Genomic DNA, 18,890 nt, shown 5'->3' on the forward strand with positions numbered 1-18,890 from the left:
GGATGGTCCAACCCAAAATAAAATTGAATTGATACAATCAACTTTTCTAGTCTAAACTAGAAAAGAAAGCTCAAAATTTTGTGAAAGTTTCACAATTTTTAATTTTTTGTTTAATATTTTCCGATCGAACATTCGACCAATCTCCATCGGTTCAAGAAACGTGTTTTTTTTCCTTCTTTTAATAAAAACATACCCTCGAACGCAGCTTCCATATTTTCAGTTTTTATCACCCACTGTCCCTTCAAAATTTTCATTCAAACTTGAAAAAAAAAAAATGAATAAAAAAAAAATCATAAAAATTATTATTTTTTTTTTCATCCAGTTGAAATTTGCACTCAAAGAAAATGCTTCGCAACACACATCAAAATTTTTCATCCGAGACACAACATCATATCCGATTGATACGGGCAAATCAATTTAGCATAGATGGCTTCTGTTTCGAGATTGAAGTTTATAAATTTTCCAAATATTTCATAAATTTATGAAAAAAATGGCAATGCATTGTTCATTTATGGATGGTGAAAAGATGGCGTCGTTTATGGCTGTAGTGTTAAAAAAAGAATTTTTGTTTGTTGGAAATTTCGATCATTGGTGAGTTTGTTTTCTAAAATAAAAGTAAAATTTTTTTTTAAAAATATTTTTCTATTTTTGAATTAATAATACATTTACGAAATAGAAGGGAGAAATAATAATAGCATTTGTGGAATTCTAAATTTGTTTTTATCGGTGGTAGTCAAAAGCAGTTCTTAAAATAATCTTTTTTTGTTGTTTCCGAGAAAGAATCGCCCCAATTCCTTTTTCTTTTCTTGTTTCAACAACAATAACACTCGAGAAAACAGCGCGCGATAAACAACAATGGATTTTAAATTCTTTTCTTTTTTTAATATTAAAGTAATTAATTTTTTTTTCAACAATGAAATTTTAAACAATGGAACTCGTGAGTGATTTTGATTTTGGGTGTATATATATTTTTTATTGTCGATTAAATTATATAAAATTTCAATCAAAATTTTTTTTTCTTCTTTCTTCAATATAAGAAGATATCCAAAGTGATTAATTAATTTGTTTATCTCTCCGATAGTTTTTCCTTATTAGTTTTTAATGGATTTATTTATTTTTTTTGAAATTGTTATTGCGCTTTTTTATTTCCGTAATTTAGTGGATTCTGTGTAATTCGTCATCTAATTTAAAAAAAAAATATATATATATTAATTTGTTTTTTTATGAAGATTTTGATGAGTTGGTATTTCATTGTGTGATGAGTATTTTTGCTGCTGTTGTCTAGGTTTGAGTGCTATTTGAAAATGGTTATTTTCGTTCATTTTTATCTAAATATTTGTTATTAATCACTATTTATAAAAGTAATTTCCATATAATTGATTTATCAATTGTAATTTTTTTGGTGTGGCTTTTGAATTATTGTTGAAGAACAATGTATTTTTTTTAATGTTATACATTTCTATTCTTTTATGGCTTTCTTGTAAAAGAAATTTTGTTTAAATTTTTTTCCCTTATTTATTAAAATTTTAAATTTCTATCTACTTATAGGCCTTTATAATAACTTAATTTCTATGTAACTGTGAAATTCTTGGACTGGAAAAATTTTATCATGTGAAGGTTTAGCCTATTTGAAATTTGAAAGTAAGTTTATGATATCCAAATACCATAGGATGCTCAAATACTTTTGATTAGAGAAGATTGAAATAAAATATTTTAGGTAATTGTGTATAGACTGGAGATTATTGGGCCACATGATTGCAGTTTATTCGATAGAAAGGGCTTAGAATGTTTTTTTTTAAATAAATACAGTGAAACCTGTGAATAGTGATATTTTCTATAACATTAAACCTGCCTATGACAATATTTTCTTTGGTCCAGGCAGAATTTTTATTCAATAGTTAGAGAGCATTACTAGTACTATTTCCTATCTACAACGATAACCTGTCTATAACAATATTTTTTATAGTTCTCTACAGTATCGTTATGGACAGGGTTTACTGTGTTTACAATGAGCATATGTAAAATTGTAGCATCATAGCATTGTGATGAATATGTTTTATTTGAGGTTCCTTTATCAGTAGGCTATTTGATTATTTTGTTCAAAAATATTCGATGGTATGAATTTCAATAATACTTATTTTTTCTTTATTAATGAGAATAAGTGAAAATAATGTTTTTTTTGTTGAAAAGATAACGCTATTGTTTCCAGATTTCACAAGTATTTGTGTGAAGTGTTTTGGGAAAATTTTTTATTCCATATCGTCTGTGGTGTCAAATACTATTTGCTTTAGGGAATTTCAGTATTTCACCAAATTGTTCTCTTTTTCACCTGTTCTAGAAGTTCTCTCTCATTGACTGCAATAGAAATGATTTTACTGTAGCTGTTGGACGCTGAAACATTTTGTTGAATGATCGTATACAGGTAGGTACTGATTGATTTCTTATGCATTATGTTGACACAGTTTTTACATGAGCAAACATGTATCTATATTGTGGAGGTTGGCACAGATGAAGGGGATCAATTGATGTAATATATTATCTTATATGCACTTATATGTATCTAATCTGATATTCATTGATATTAAGTTTGATAATTAAGTGGACGTAACGGATAATTCAGAAATTTTCTGCTAACAATTACTCATTGATGTTGGTATCTCTTTAAAGCAAAAATGTATTGCATTGTTCTGCAATGAGTCTTCAGCTGACTGAAAATTTTCTGCGGTGAAAATTCCTGTAATAATGTTTTCAACACGAAAGAGTCATTTTTCTTTTCTTTTCTTAAAATTTTCCCCAAAATTGTTCAGCAGTAACACTGATTGTTCTGCGATGCACGTCATAATTTTTTGTATTGGCATATACTGCTTTGGGGCTGGTATCAAATTAAAGGAAAAGTTTGTTATTGAAATTTGATGAGAAATTATTCAGGATTAGCTCTGCTATAGTCTAGAAATCAGGGGGTTTGCAACTTCTTGCCATAGTGGAAAAAACTACATTTAAAAACCATGGGAAAAACTGTCCTAGAAAAAAATAGTTTTTTGTTGGTGGCAAAAATTTGAAGAATTCAGAATTTTGAACCTCAAAATTTTATCAATCTGTGTGCTACATACTTATATATTTTCCCAAATGAGCTATAAAACGTTTTAATTTTAAGCAAAGCATTGGTTGAAAACTGCTTGTAGATTCTTAAAATATGTGAGAGCTTCTGTTGCATTTTAGACATGAAGTCAGTAATCAAAGACTTAGCACAATATTGGTAACAAACAGAGAAACCAGTAGCTCCTCATATTTCGACTAAACATTTTGATCTTGGTATAACAGCAACCACTTTCAACATACTCCCCCATCTATAACATCCTTTTTTAAATGTCCCAGTCAGTATAAATCATATGCAAATACATGCTTCATGAATGGGAGTGGGGGGGGGGATCACAGAGGGTGTGTATTGTGGAAGGACAGATTTCCACCTCCACCCTCATGTCTGTGCCAATAACAATTTTTTACTGAATGGGGAGGGAGGGAGGGAGGCTACTGTTCCCTCCCATATCTCCCCTGCGGATGTGAATACTACTACTAGACCACACATGCACCTCTTCCATATTCCTTTGTGGAATTTCTAACAAATTAGTACATGTTGGAATGTGTGTGTAAGTGTTGTGAACCTAACGTGAAGTTTATTTTCGGTGTAATGCTTGTTATCTGTAATGCTAAAATCTGCCATCAATGTTTCTAACTATGAGTGAAGTGTAATGATTGAATAATTATATGTTGTAGGCCTGTTGCTCTCTGTGGCGAGACTTTTTAATGGGGAGATCAGCGTACATTTGAGAACCACAGAAAATCAGCTTCAGCAAACCACCACTGTGGCGATAGTGGGGTGACTATAATTTTAACTTTGTTATAAAGTTATGAGCTATTGAATCAGCAGCATTATTGGGTGGTGGCTACATGGGGGGGGGGGGGCAATCCCCCTCACTCTGTTCAGTGAAAAATTTGTACTGTCATGGGTGAGAGGGGACTGGACATTCCCCCCCCCCTTTCATTACTCTCAGTGATTTTCCCTCCCCCATATTAGGAGCCCGTACCTGCTTATTATTAATACGCACAGCCCCAAAGCAGAATGTGTGACGTACGTTGCAGAACAATCTGGAAGAATTTTAAGAATAGTGTAGAAAAACGCTATTATGTATATGCAAATTTTTACCGCAGAACATTTTCAGTCAGCTGAGAGCTTGTTGCAGAACATCGCAAAACATTCTGCTTTGGAGACGCACAGTTTTCACTTCCTCTTCCCCCAGCAGGAATGAAGCAGTGAAGACATTCTATGGTTAGGGCTAAATATTAGATTTATATGTGAAGTTATTTTTAATTTGTTTTTTAAATAAAAATTATTTAATTTCATTTTAATTAATTATAATTAATTAATTTTTAAAAATAAAATAATTTTAGTTTGAAAAATTGTGAAGGTAAAATAAGTTCAAGCTCCTCCCCCCCCCCAAACTTACCAAACCAAAAATATACGATTTAGTTAGAGAATAGAACAATAGATGGCTATAGCAGAAAAGCAATTGTGGATTTTTCAATCAGAGGTGATATATTGATGGTTTGACCAATTAAAGACAACTTGGGTATTTCTTGTAAGAATTTTTTTTTTAGATTGATTGAATTTTTTTTATCGCAACTACAATTACTCTACCTAACCTTTCAGTATTTTAGATTTAGTGTATTTTTTGTGTTGTGTGAACAGGGTTGGAAAGTTTTTGCCATAGTGGAAAAACTGTGATAAAAACCATAGAAAAAACCACCTCTGATAATAGAAATATGGAAAATATAAAGAAGAAATATGAAAAAGATTCTACAGATACTGTAATTGATGTTGATAATGATAGATATTTTTATTGAATCTAAATCTAATATAAAAAAAAATGATGACTACCAAGTTCTATGTCTAGTTTAGTTATTAAAACTTCCAAAGAAGATCAAAGTAACATTCGTAAGAAAATAACTAAATTTTTTTATTTAGCAAATATACCATTTAGTGTTGTAGAAAGCCTTAAGTTTGTTGATAAGACCAGGCCATACTCCACCAAAGAAGAATCTTTCGTGTTGTTCGGCAAAAAACCCTTGGCTGACTGGAAACGTTCTGCAGTAAAAATTTACATAATAGTGTTTTCTTAAAATTCTTCTGGATTTTTCTGCAGTAGTACCGACTGTTCTGTGACGTGCGTTGTGGAATATTGTCATATTTTTGCTTCGGGGATCGCAAACAATTAAGTGGAACTCCATTGAATGAAGCAGCAGAAAAGATAAAACAAAAAAGAAAAAAAAGATGATATTGGTCATGGCTACTATATAACTTTAATTCAAGATGAATAGTCCAATGTAAAAGAATGAATGATCCAATCATTGGATCCCGCTTATATACAGGAAAAGATGCACATACCTTCTTTTAAAAACTACAGATGCTGACTCTAAGGGGAAAAAGTGCTGAATGTGCTTTTATCAGCCACCTCGTTGGGCATTTTGCCTGTTGTGGCGTTGTATTTGTATTTGTATTTGTATTGTGCTGAAATTGCACTGGAATCAATTGAAGAGGTGCAAGAAAAATATGGGAATTTTTTTTTTCCGTTGTGTGTACATATAAAATGAAGCAAAACTGGGAAAGATAAAAAAAAAATCTTTTGATTGAACACCAACCAGATATAACTATGCTTGATTGTTCTGCTCACAACTTAAATATAGTGGCGAAAGAAATTTCTCTTGTTATCCCTTGTGAACAAAGTGTTCAAAGTTCAAAATTCATTTCAAAATTGTTTATCAGCCTCATGGACTGCTAAAAGAAAACAATTGGGTGATGCCACAAATACCAAACAGCACACACTTGAACTTGAACTACCAGACAGATACCCACGTTAATATTCCTTACGGAACCTCTAACGTAAAGGGTATCTGTTGGAAAAGTAGCAACACCTTCCCTAGCCCATCAAATCCATCCACCCTACCCGATCAAACATGAGAACACTTTTTCAAAGTACATGGGGGGGGGGGAATTAAAATATATATAGTAACCACAAAATAATGTGAAAATTGAATATTTGTGGAAGCACAATGCACGTCACAGTCCAGGTACATATGTATGAAAAGGGTGGGGGAAAGTTACATAACACTGGAAAACACAGAACAATGAAAAATAAACATCTGTGGTAAGCACAATGCAGGTCACAGTCCGAGAGGAAAAAAAAACGGGGAACAACAGAAATGCAAATATGAAGAACACAAAAATGCAAATATGGTAAGCACAAGAAATATTCAAATCTTAAGCATCTGTGGTAAGCACAATGTACGTCACAGTCCGTCCAAGTACATATGTATATGAGGAATAGAAAATAAACATCAGTTAAATCACTGTGGGAAACACAAACAAATGTAAAAATTAAACATCTGTGGTAAGCACAATGTCACAGTGTCACAGTCCGAGAGAAGGAAAAAAAATGTGAACACATTTTTACAATTTCAGTGTAGTCATTAGATTTGGGGTGTCGATGCTGATCTGGTCATCGATCTAGTCACCATGGTGAAGACAGGTGATTCAAAGAACCATCAGATTCAAAGAGATCTTCATTTTTGCTGTGCAGTAATGACAGATTTTCCTCTAGAAAGTTGATAATTTTAATGATGTCAGCCCAGTTTTTAGTTTTTATTACTTGACGTTTCCAGACGTGGAAATGTTTTAGATTAATCGGGGGCTGATGGTAGGATACAGTGCTAGGACACGACCAAATATAGTGAGGAAATGTTCCAATTTCCCCACAAGCACATAATTTATTTTTAGATATTTTAAATCTCCTTAGGTAATACGGAACAGGGCCATGCTCACTATATAGGATTGTCCTTTCTGTAATCCATGGTTGGTTGAAGATTTTGGTCTTATTTATGATTTGGAAGACCTTTCTGCCCTGTTGTTCACCATCAATCCATTTGGACTGCCAAGTTTCTTTCGCTACACAAAGTATCTTGTGTTTGGCATGAGACCAGGGAGGAAAAACATCAGAGTTCATATTTTTTGATAAAGTAGCTGTTTTAGCAAGTGCGTCTGCTAATTCATTCCCTTGATTACCCATATGGGCCCTGGTCCATGAGATGAAAGTGTTGGGCTTGTCAATTAGATTTGCTCTGATTTGTCGTAGAAGTTGGGTGGGGAAAAAATTATTTCTAAGCGCGAGAATACTAGAAAGACTGTCGGATATAATCTGAATAGGTTCGTTCTCATGCAGTATATGGAGAATGGCTTGATGAATAGCATGCAATTCTGCCTGGAAAACAGAGTTGAAGTCTTGGAGCCTTTGTGACCATTCGTGTATGATGACGTTGTTGCGAAAGACGACAAAAGCAGAAGCAACTCCATTAGAAGTTTTCGAGCCATCCGTATATATTTTGATGGCAGTTGGTATGTCTTTTTCTTCAGTGATGAGCTGATTACCTTGAAGATCTATGGTTGGATGATGAGGCCATGAGGTTATTTTTTCTTAGTATGCAGATGCTAGTAGACTGAAATCGTTACATATGACATTGTGTCTTAATAGAAGAAGTCAGATTCTTTTCGATATAACTTCTATTTGAAAGTACAAAGGTAAATTTCCAGTGGAAAGTTGTAACACATTAGTTGGCGTAGTATTATATGCACCTGTTACAAAAAGTAAGTATTGCCTTTGAGCTGTCAGCATCTTGCGTTTCATTCTGCAGGTGGGGTTTGCAAACCAAATACTCGATCCATAGGATAATTGGGGGATGATGATGGTTCGATAATAGATATTTCTGAATAGCCTGTTAAAACCCCACTTGCTGCCCCCAATCCTATAGAAAGACTGGAGTGTTTTATGAGCTTTAACAGCACACACTGGAATTTTCATGAAGAGCATATTTCTCCTGCTTTCTAAAAAATTATTAATTGCATCTCTACGTTCACTTTTCAAAAATACTGGATAACATCTCCATGTGGGAGAAATATTGGAATCTAAGAAAACAGCTGTCACTGATAGCCATAGATGTCTTACAAAATGATATAACCACATTGTGTCGCGGGCAGTAGAAATATAGAAGAATCTTATCATAGCAGAAAAATTGAAATAACATGAAGATGTTATTCTGAAGGGATACAAACAAGTAATATGACCAGAGCATTTCTTAGCCAACATAATGGATGCAAAATACAGTAAAACCTCTCTTTTGCAGACACCAGGGAGGACAAAAAGTTTCATCTGTAAAAGAGGGGGGTGATCGGTGATGAGGAGTTTGAAATGCATATTTTTATTATACAAAGGGAAATTATTATTTGGCTGTAAAAGAGGGGATGACTGCATCTGAGGGGTGTCAAAGGAGTGTTTACTGTATAATAGAAAAAGGCTTGGCCCAGATGGAGAGAAAGAAACAAAAAAGTGGGTAACAGAACATCATGCTGAGTGGTTGCCTGTAATTTTGGCTTTCAGAATTAAAGATATGGACTGGATGATGATTTTCTGCTTGGCTAAGATACATGAAATTAATAGCCTTTCTGGAAATTATGCCGAGGTGAACAGGGAAAAAAGTGTTTCTCTCCACCGTAAATCGAACCCAGTCCTCTTTCATACCGGGCAAGAGCTATATGCAAGATGTCCTGGGTTTGATTTCCGCTGGAGAGAAACAATATTTTTTTTCCTGTTCTTCTCGGCATAATATCCAGAAAGCATATTGATTTTAAAGATATGGATTTTTCCTTAAATCACTTTCCTCTGATAATATCATGCCACAATTTTCAGCGGGAAAAAGCCTACAAGATAAAGCACAGAAGGACAACAAGAACAAGTTAGATTCTAACTTTTGTTGTTGTTTTTTTCCAAATGCTGCATTCTGTTCCTACTTGCTCCACATACATTGAGAGTATTTTCTGAACATTTGGATTCATAGGGTCAAAATTACAAATGGAGCAGAGTAATGTGAAGAATTGGTAAAATTTACAAATACCACCACAACAATCAAGACTAATACGATTGGTAAACTGTATATCTATTATAAATTGATTTGAAAAGGTAACTCATGCAGTGTGAACTCATTATTAGAATGAAAATATATATTACAGTTAAATCGATTCGTCGAATATGCAGCAGACGACAAAAAATTTACAAGAAAAAAAATGTTTTAAATAAAGATTTATGATTTGTTTGACTTATCAGAAATTCAGATTATAAGTGGGAGGAAGGATATTTGTTAGAATAAACAGTGCTAGTCACGAATATTTTATGAGTAAAAATTTCAAACAACTAAAGAGGAAGAAAATGGTAAATATTTTCTCTAATGAAATGAACATTCGTTGTAATTAAATCTGTATTACACTATTGAATAATACAATGATATTCAATAATGTCATTCCTCGGGTAAGGAAGATGATTAGTTCCGGAATCATGTTCATTAGCTGAAATGATTTCTCATAGGTTTCTATGGAAAATCATTTATACATCACTGAGTTATGTGACTTTCACATTTATACTATATTTGGCTTTTATCGCAATTGGTTTTTTTATACATTTTATGTTAAAAAAGTTAATTTATTTGACGCACCTCAATTATTTGAAGTTTCCACTTCAACTCAAACTGTGACTCTTTTGAAAAAAACATCATTTATATCCATTCAAATGCTCACAGTTTTTATATGCAGTGAAAACGTGTTGCTGCCGCAGTTGTTTTTGCATATTGTCACCGCAAAAGTAATTAATTTTATCGAGATTGCTAACATATATAAAAATAGTCAATAAGCTGGCTGATGGCCATTTAAAGAGGACACTTTTAAAGTGATTTGTTTATTGCTTGTGTGTTTCTGTTAATATGCAGATAAACCTAAAAGAAACAAGTTTGAATTGCTTGAAAAACAGTCATGTGTTTTCAGAACTTTTTTTTCCCCCATTGTTTTCAGTGTTAACCCCCATGGGGGGTAATAAAGCCTATTGTTTACATTTGGAGGGTACAGGCCTGTAAATAAGAGAGACATACAGTACACATAGACAGTAAGTTCTTCCGATCAGTTCCTATAGAATGTTCTTTCATTTTGATGCTTTGCTTGCAGACTGTGTCAAATCCGTGGTTTGTAATGTAGAGAAAACAGAAAGTGCTTTCTTTAAAAAAACTGGATTTTTTAAGAGTTTGACAAAAAATTTTAATTAATGGCAAAAAGTTGATCTTGCAAAACCGTTGAATACCCCTGTTTTAACTTTGAAAACGATTATAAAGCAGAGAAACAAAAACAAAAAATCAAAGACCAAGCTGCTGGTTGCAAATCATCTACTTCCAAAAACAATAAGAGTCCAAGATAGGAAATTTTCTCAAGTCCAGAAGATTTTATTACAATTTTTTATCCTATGGTGTGCCCTAAAAGTAATGTTCTGCTAAATTTTATTTCTTTAAGTGATTTGAAATGTGATTTAATTTTTTCCCCCCAAGTATGATTGAAATAGTATTGTATTATAATAGAATTGGAGATGCAGTTAAACACATTGAATTTTATAATATTTTGTATGTCTGTGGTGGGGTAGGGGAAAAAGTCATTTTATTAAACAAGTCACAGTTATTCGACATTTTGACTCAGCCTCTTGAGCTACTTATAAACGAGGTTCCTCTGCAATTCATTCTGGAAACAGCTAAAAATTTGAAGACAAGTTTCATGAAACATCAAGAACCACTATTTAAAAAAAGACAAATACTGACCAAAGGCTAAACTGAACAGCTTCAAAATTGAATAAATAAGAATTAACGGGAAGATGAGAGAAATTGAATATCTTTTTATTTCACACCATGTGTACACAACCAACAACAGCTTTAGTAGACTAAAACTGGTGTCCACACAACCAATTTGAGTTCATAGTTGTCTCCATCAAATTGTAATTTGATCAGCCCATTTGTTCTATGATATATGATTCTAGGCCTATATGAACACTGGAGGAAAAGATCCTAGAATGTTTAGACCAGTGGTTCCAAACCAAGAGAGCATTTTTTGGGGGTGCAAGGTGCAAAAAAAAAATTGTTGACTGATTATGCAGGAAAATTTTTAATTTTCCTGCATAATCAGTCAACAATTATTGAAATTGAATTTTTCAATTCTTAAAAAGATATGAATCATCAATATTTTGATGCCTCATCTTCAAACTTTTGCTAAAGAATAATTGCTGTGGAGTAATTTTTTAGGACTTTTGAGAGGGGTCAATCCATAACCTCGGCTGAAACGAAATGGTGTTGCGCTATTACTGCTAGAAAAATGAAAGAAGGGAGGATGACACCACCTATTTTTCAGGGATATTTGTTAACTCTCCCTCATACTGAAGCTAGCCAATATGGTCTTTAAGACCGGGTCATAAATACAAATCTGTGAAAAAAAAATTAATTTAGACCGATTGATTGGCAGGATATTTTGATGCCCAACATAGGATTCGAGTAGTTAAAAGATAAAATTTAGCACTTGAAGTATCAGAAATTTTATGAGTTTTACGAAAACAAGCATATAATGATTTTGTGTTTATCCAATTCGTCATAAGCTTGTGTTATATCATTATATGGTTTCCAGACGAATGTATATATATACACAGTTGTGTATATGCTTTATTGAATATCAATCATAATTTTACAATCCTAAGAAGATAAGAATTTTTGTAGTGTTCAATTTTGATTTAAAACATCAAATAAGAACTTTAACAGAAATATGTCAAAAACCTATTTGGTTGCTGTATAGCAACCTATATATTTTTCCTATATAGGAAAAAACTTGGAAAAAAAATTGCATTATTTGTTTTTCTGAATTGCAATGATAAATTAATATAATGTACTTGTTCTGAGCCTTAACAAGTTAGTATGGAATGTAGAGCTCGATAATAGTTCATTTCTATACTTATACACGTATAGCTCAGCTATGCCAAATAGCACGTAAATTATTATGTATGTGGTACGCTAAAATTCAAAACATCAACTTTGAGGCCCTAAAATACTGGATGGCCTTTGTTGTACCAATCTTCATTGCATTATATGTATGTATCATTCTATATTTAAACGCACTCAGTGTTTGCTTGTTAGTAAACTACTATTACTTAAGTGAACTTAGTTTATGCCGTTCAAGAGGGTGCATCAAAACTCTATCAATGCGAAAATTACACAACAACTGAAACTTCTTTAAAAATTAGCTCCCTCCCCATATGCAGTCGATCTCGCTTATAACATTCCCACTTAGAACGTTTTGCCGCATAGTATGACTTATTTTTGTGCTCCCATCTCCAACTAATTCTCATTAAGATTTCCCGCTTACAACGTTTTTCATGATGGTTTTTTAAAAAACAAAAGTAGGATCCAACTGTATCTCAATGAAAAAATCACAAAAATCCAATTGTTTTAATTACATGTTAAACTTTGTGATATAAAAACCATACATGAGAAAAAATAGGCTACTGTTCCAGATAATTTTTCACGACTTCGAGATTGCAAAACAAGAAGCAGTTCGACGGACAAACACAGATTTATTTACAGAACAGCAATTTACACATATTTACAGACTAATCAGAGAGCTAACATTCTCAAAGTTCAATCACAACTGACTTTTTCATCCAGTCTCTCTCTATTCAAGCCTAAAATCTCACACAACTTCCTACTATTTATAGATCTGTCGAAACTTTGAGTAAAGGAACATTCTACAAAATTCTACTTTACAGTTTCCAAGTTGGTGGTGCCACCGTATGGAGGTGAGGAGCCACTGCCTGGAGGGGCGAGACCTTCTAGAATGTTCCCACCAATTGCACTTTTTTCCAATAAACCGAAACCGGTATCAACTCTCGTTGCCAACAGAAGATTGCGATAAAGAATTGCGCCATCTATCATCCATAGTTCATAACAATACCCACGACCTATTTAGTATAATTTTTTATAGCTCATTTAATTTTTTTTTAAATTACGTTGTTTTTTTAAATTACAGGAAATCAAACCATCAACCTAGTACTTTTCTGGTGCGTGTTCTACCATTAAACTACATAAGACTGACATTTTCTTTCCTAAGAGAATGAATCAAAGAAAATGTCTGTCGTCTGTAGTTAAATGCTAGAACATGTGACGAATGGTGGTTCGATTTCCCCCAGAGGAATGTGACTTTTCTTTCCAATTATCTTTGCTTGGTATCCAATCATCTGTATTTCATACAATTAGCAAAGAGGTTCATCGTTTCGTTGTATTGTGTTTATTTTGCTTTTTCATTATTTTCATAAATTAAAAATTTATTAAATTCAAACATATTTACACTTTAAACAATATTTGAATAACTATCTTCCAATGGGGAAACAGGGAAGGTGGGGTAGAGGGGTTGGGAATTAATAAGGGGGGGTGCACAGGAATTGGAAATGGTTGAAAGGGGGCCATGGGCAAAAATAGGTTGAGAACCACTAGTCTAAGGTATTTTCTTCCTAACGTTTTGCCCACATCTGTGGGAGGCATCTTCTGAGGCTAAGCGGACGTACGTCTCCACGACAAGCGAGAAAGTCTTCATACATCGTGTCATTGACTTGTTCTATATATATGTTACTATCGATCCAGTAATGGTCACCGTAAATGAGAATTTCCAGCAACGAAAGTATTGTCTAAAAAGCCTAAAAATATGTAAAGAATCAGGTTTTTGCTGTAATAAATACTTATTTTGCTTTGAAATGCCCCTTAAACACATTTTTTAAGGTGACTGACTACGTTAAAATTTCAATTTTTTTTCCTTCAAAATTTTCTATCGAAAATGGTTTGTTTTTGTTTGTACAATCATTAGAACCGAAGTTATAGCTCATTTAGTTAGACCCAAAAAGTAAACAATGAGGTTTTTGCTGTATTAAAATACCTATTTTGCATAGAAATGCTCTTGAATCACATTTTTTAAACAGGCTTTAAACCTGCTAAGCATAACCTGCTTGCTGATATTTTTGGTTGTAGTGAAAACAAAATCATGTCCCGAGTCAAGATCCCCATTTATCTTAGTGTGGGTTTGATTATTAATTGTGTTTTATTCTGGAAGTAACCTATTTCTTTCGAGACAATTGAAAAAACTGAGCGTGTAGCACCACATTTACAAGCATTGTGAGATGATCGTTCAAAGCACTGCAAGTAACCTATGTCAGGAATGGACCATGCTCAGTTAAAAGGATCTTTTTTGTTCATGGCTGTACACACTTGCACAAAGCCACTCAACATTGTATCTTGTAGGCATCTTTCGTGGAGTTCTTGTACCATTCAACTTGCCAAAGATGAAGCATTCTGCGCGTAGAATAAGACCAATACTCTGTACGTCAGGGTTAGATGAATGAGGATCTTGTATGGCTAGGAGGCCAGATGCGCTATCTGTCAAGATTGCCACTGGACAAAGCATCTTTTCTGCACATTTAACATCATTGAGTATAGCAAAAATCTCGGCTTGGAATACGCTATTCTCGTTAGCTAACCTTTGACTCCATTGCTCTTCTATTGAACCATCTTCCGTTAGTACCACATACGCTCAGCCAGTAGCCGTTTCTGTTTTAGAGCCATCAGTGAATATTTTCTTAGAGCCCAAGGAATCAATATTATCAATACCAAATGGCATTATTTGAGACTTGGTGAGATAACTGCTTGGGTGAAACAGCAGTTGCTTATGTCGCTGCTAAAACTGGTTTGAGGGAATTCACTGCTCATCCACTATTACCACCGTTTTCCTTTTCAAGATGTAGCAGTCTGGTCTTGAGAGCCTCGTACTCCATGTAAATACTCAAAGCTGGGTTGCCTGTAGCCACATATAGAACTTTGTTCGCAGTTGTAAGGTATGCTCCTGTAACATATAGAAGAAAGGAACGCTGTACGATATCCGGAGCTCTCTTTTGCTTTTGAGTTGGGTGCTGATACCAAGTGGCACATCTGTATGAAAGTTGCCTTTGTACAATAGTCTTATACAAGATGTTGCGAAAGGCTTACTGCATTGCCCTTTTCGACCCGGCCAATCTGCTCAGTAATTGCAGTGTGCCATTTACTTTGTCAACCTGTTTTTGGATGTGCGGCATAAAGTTCAATTTACTATCAATATTCAATCAATTTACTATCAATTGATCAATATTCAATCAATTTACTATCAATTGATCAATATTCAATCAATTTACTATCAATTGATCAATATTCAATCAATTTACTATCAATTGATCAATATTCAATCAATTTACTATCAATTGATCAATATTCAATCAATTTACTATCAATTGATCAATATTCAATCAATTTACTATCAATTGATCAATATTCAATCAATTTACTATCAATTGATCAATATTCAATCAATTTACTATCAATTGATCAATATTCAATCAATTTACTATCAATTGATCAATATTCAATCAATTTACTATCAATTGATCAATTTACTATCAATTGATCAATTTACTATCAATTGATCAATTTACTATCAATTGATCAATTTACTATCGATTGATCAATTTACTATCAATTTACTATCAATTTATTTATCAATTATTTATTTCCTCTTGGAAATAGAAAAATTGAGGACAACCTCCTCAGCGGTTCGCCAGTAAAATATGCCGTACCCCCCCCCCCTGTTTGCTATGCACCCTGTATTAACTTTCTAACAAAGCTCACAAATGAAAATGCATAATTCTAATTACCAGATAGAATATTAATCTCAGTATAATAATATTATACAATTTCAATCAATACTTTAATGCAATAAATAATATATTTTTATATAAAATATATGAAATAGCACTTTAAATTAAAAAACATTTACATTTTAAAATACATAAGAAACCCTCTGATTTTTTGGGCTAAAAAATTCTGAAAAACATTTTCTGATCAAAGATATTTCTTTATTTTGAGATATATATATATATAAAAGAGATTTTTTTTTATTTGTCATAGAAACCATTAAATTCTTCATCTGATTCATCATAATCAGCACATCAACTAGTTCATTATCATCATCAGAGTGAATCTCATCATAAATTGCAAGGAATCAAGTAATTTGTTAATACAGTATGTATAATACTATCTGTGTATAAGAAACCTCCCTTATTTTTGGGACCAAATTTTTGGCAAAAAAGGGATTCGTTATACACTTTAACATACACAATATGGCACATCTCATTTGTAATTTTCTTAAATGATTCAAACTTATGTTCATTTCATTTAACGTATGTATAACACTCATTTCTCTAAATTCTAATAAAGTCAAAACCATTAATTAACAGTTTCGCTTGAAACTGCTCATTCTGTCACACTGTGATGTCTTGTGTGAGTCGCTATGAGCTGTGGGCCCTATGGTGGGGGTCTTGCCTCTTTCATGGTTAGGGGGATAACTTCACAAACTTCTTCCGACTAGAGTCTGATAGTACACTTTTAAGAAAAGTTAATAATTTACAATTAATCATAATTATTTATTTAATTCCAATTAAAATGAATTATAATTGAAGTTTTTATGGGAATATTATCAGGTGTTAGCTTATGGTTATCATGTGTGATGAGAAATTATTATTTTGGTGGTCAAATGCCGTTCGTAGCTAAATCATTGCGTGATTATGTGTGTTTGGTTAAGGGTTACCATTACTATGCCTGCTATTTTTGTTCTAACAGCGTATTTCTCACCAAATTCCATGTATCTTGCCAAAATGAGCTGCTTTAATGGATTAGTACCTTAACTCTACCCGGAAGCCTGGATCCTTTCTCAGTAAAAATGCACTGTGAGAAGCGTGAATTAAATTTTCATGTCAACTTTTCTGAAATTTAGGGTATTTCATTTGTTGTAACACATTAATGACATGTTATAATGATGAATTAACGTTATTATATCAGTCAGATTTATCAATAGTAGGATGATTGTTATCACAGTAACTAAATTGCATAACTACTGTTGCTGCACGTGTAGTTTTAGTGGCTGGGCTTTTGGAATAATTCATAGTTCAGATATTTGGCATTCAATAATAATCAGTGCTCTGCAAAAAAAAGCACCATAACCGCACAAATTATAATAATTATTTTAGGTTTCTTCAGACATCATGACTTGCTACCGACTTACAAAGGCTGAGGTGTGGGAGGGAGGGGAGATTCCATCGCATAGTGCATCTGTGAGATACTGTTGATATGAGATGAAGGGCTATTCTATGAAGTTTTTTTTTCTCATGAAAAGTTGCAACCTCCCTAGCTGCCAACTTAAATGCATAAACCTCAGGTACTTGATTGCCTACAAATTATGAAGGGATTCTCTCAATAATTTTTATTCATTTGGTTTCTACTGTGTGAAATCATTTTAGTGAAACATTTTTATATTTTTTCCCTATTGATATAGAACGACTTGATGAATAAAAAAATAAAAATGTAAGTTCGACCAAAATTTCTCAGAAGCTAAACATATTTTAATATTAAAAAAATTGTCTTAAATAATTATTTTTCTACTTTTCTGGTACTTATTGACTTTTTTTTTTAATGTTAGCAGACATGTGGACATGAATTCTGATAATTTTGTGCTGTCCTCAGACTGCAATTTAGTAAGCCGCTGTGGTGGTCGAGTGGTTATAGTGACGGACTCGCGATGCGAGGATCCGGGTTTGAACCCCACAGTGATGGTCAGCTGAATTTGATTTTCTGTGGTTCCCAACTTCAAGGCATGAATGCAAGCCGATCTCCCCATTAAAAAGTCTCGCCACAGAGAGCAACAGGCCTACAACGTTACAAATATTCAATCATTACACTTCACTCACAATTTGAAGTATAGATGGCAGCACTGAAATATCATACACAACACTGGCTACACACTCCGACTGTTAGATGCACACACTCACTTTGTTTCAGACTCTGCCACAAAGCTGGGCTGGAAGAGATCTCGGCAACGGGATAAGTCCGATGGCAGATGGATAAGACCCTGGCATTCATTCATTCATTCAGACTACAATTTAGTAAGTTAACCACCCATGTGTGGAAAATTTAAGCACAAATACCAATTTTTTTAGTTGTCGTGGTGACCTGGTACCTGGAAATCATCATACCTGGCCATAGGATACGTTTTCTTGTACCATAACCCCCCCCACCACACACACACACCAGCCAGCATGATGCATAACTCGGAGATACCAGCTTTTGAATGTTGGAGTCCAGTCCATTCCTGTCATGTTGCGAAAAGTCAGGTTCAATAAAAATCCCAGCATTTATTAAAAAGACTGATATTAATTTATATATTAAGTACTAAACAAGTTGATGCATCAGAATAAAATTATGGGTTTGCATTGTTTTTATAATTATCAGAACAGCTATTATTATCATTAATGATAAGAAATTGAGTATTTACTTATTGCTCTGATTTAATTTCTAGTCAATCTAATATGAAGTAGGCCTGTGCATGCTACTAAACTACACATACACCTTGTCCACATTCCTCTTGCGAAATTTGTAATGAATCGGTACATGTTAGAATGTGCATGTGCTTGTTGTGAACCTAAGGTGGAGTTTGTTATTGCGTGTTGCTTGTTATGTGCAGTGCTGCCATCAATTTTTCTTACAATGAGTGAAGTGCAATGATTGAATAATTGTACTGTTGTAGGCCTGTTGTGCTCTGTAGCAAGACTTTTTTAACCCTTACAGCGGTAAGCCTGAGATATCTTGTTAGACTTGATCTGCTTTATGTTGGTCACCCCGAAATGCTTCTTAATATGCTTTTAGGTATTTCCACTGTGACATTTATAATGTAAATCAGGAAAATTTTAAAAACTGGTTAAAGAGCAGATCGGCTTGCATTTGCTCCTCAAAGTTTGGGGACCACAGAAAACCAATTTCAAAAATATACATACTGTAATTTGCAAGTTTATCTGCATATTTAGAAATTGAAG

The 18,890-nt window shown here is 33.4% G+C and overlaps 1 protein-coding gene across 3 annotated transcripts in view; it reads left to right on the forward strand.

Annotated features, from left to right (window-relative positions):
- The first annotated feature begins 203 nt into the window (after positions 1-203).
- LOC149087956 (uncharacterized) overlaps positions 204-18,890 on the forward strand; it is a 32,929-nt gene continuing 14,242 nt past the window's right edge. The window contains exons 1-2 of one of the 3 annotated variants that reach the window (XM_089243084.1): positions 204-591; positions 2,339-2,422. The gene's annotated coding sequence lies outside the window, so the exon portion shown is untranslated. Of the gene's footprint in view, positions 592-713; positions 938-2,338; positions 2,423-18,890 lie in introns of those variants that run through there. The other 2 variants (XM_089243077.1, XM_089243093.1) reach the window with 2 other exon arrangements.

This window comes from Pholcus phalangioides, unplaced genomic scaffold (genome assembly GCF_987345545.1).
Source record: "Pholcus phalangioides strain wild (caught in Gottingen) unplaced genomic scaffold, Ppha-v1.0 ptg000003l_1, whole genome shotgun sequence".
Lineage (NCBI taxonomy): Eukaryota > Metazoa > Arthropoda > Arachnida > Araneae > Pholcidae > Pholcus > Pholcus phalangioides.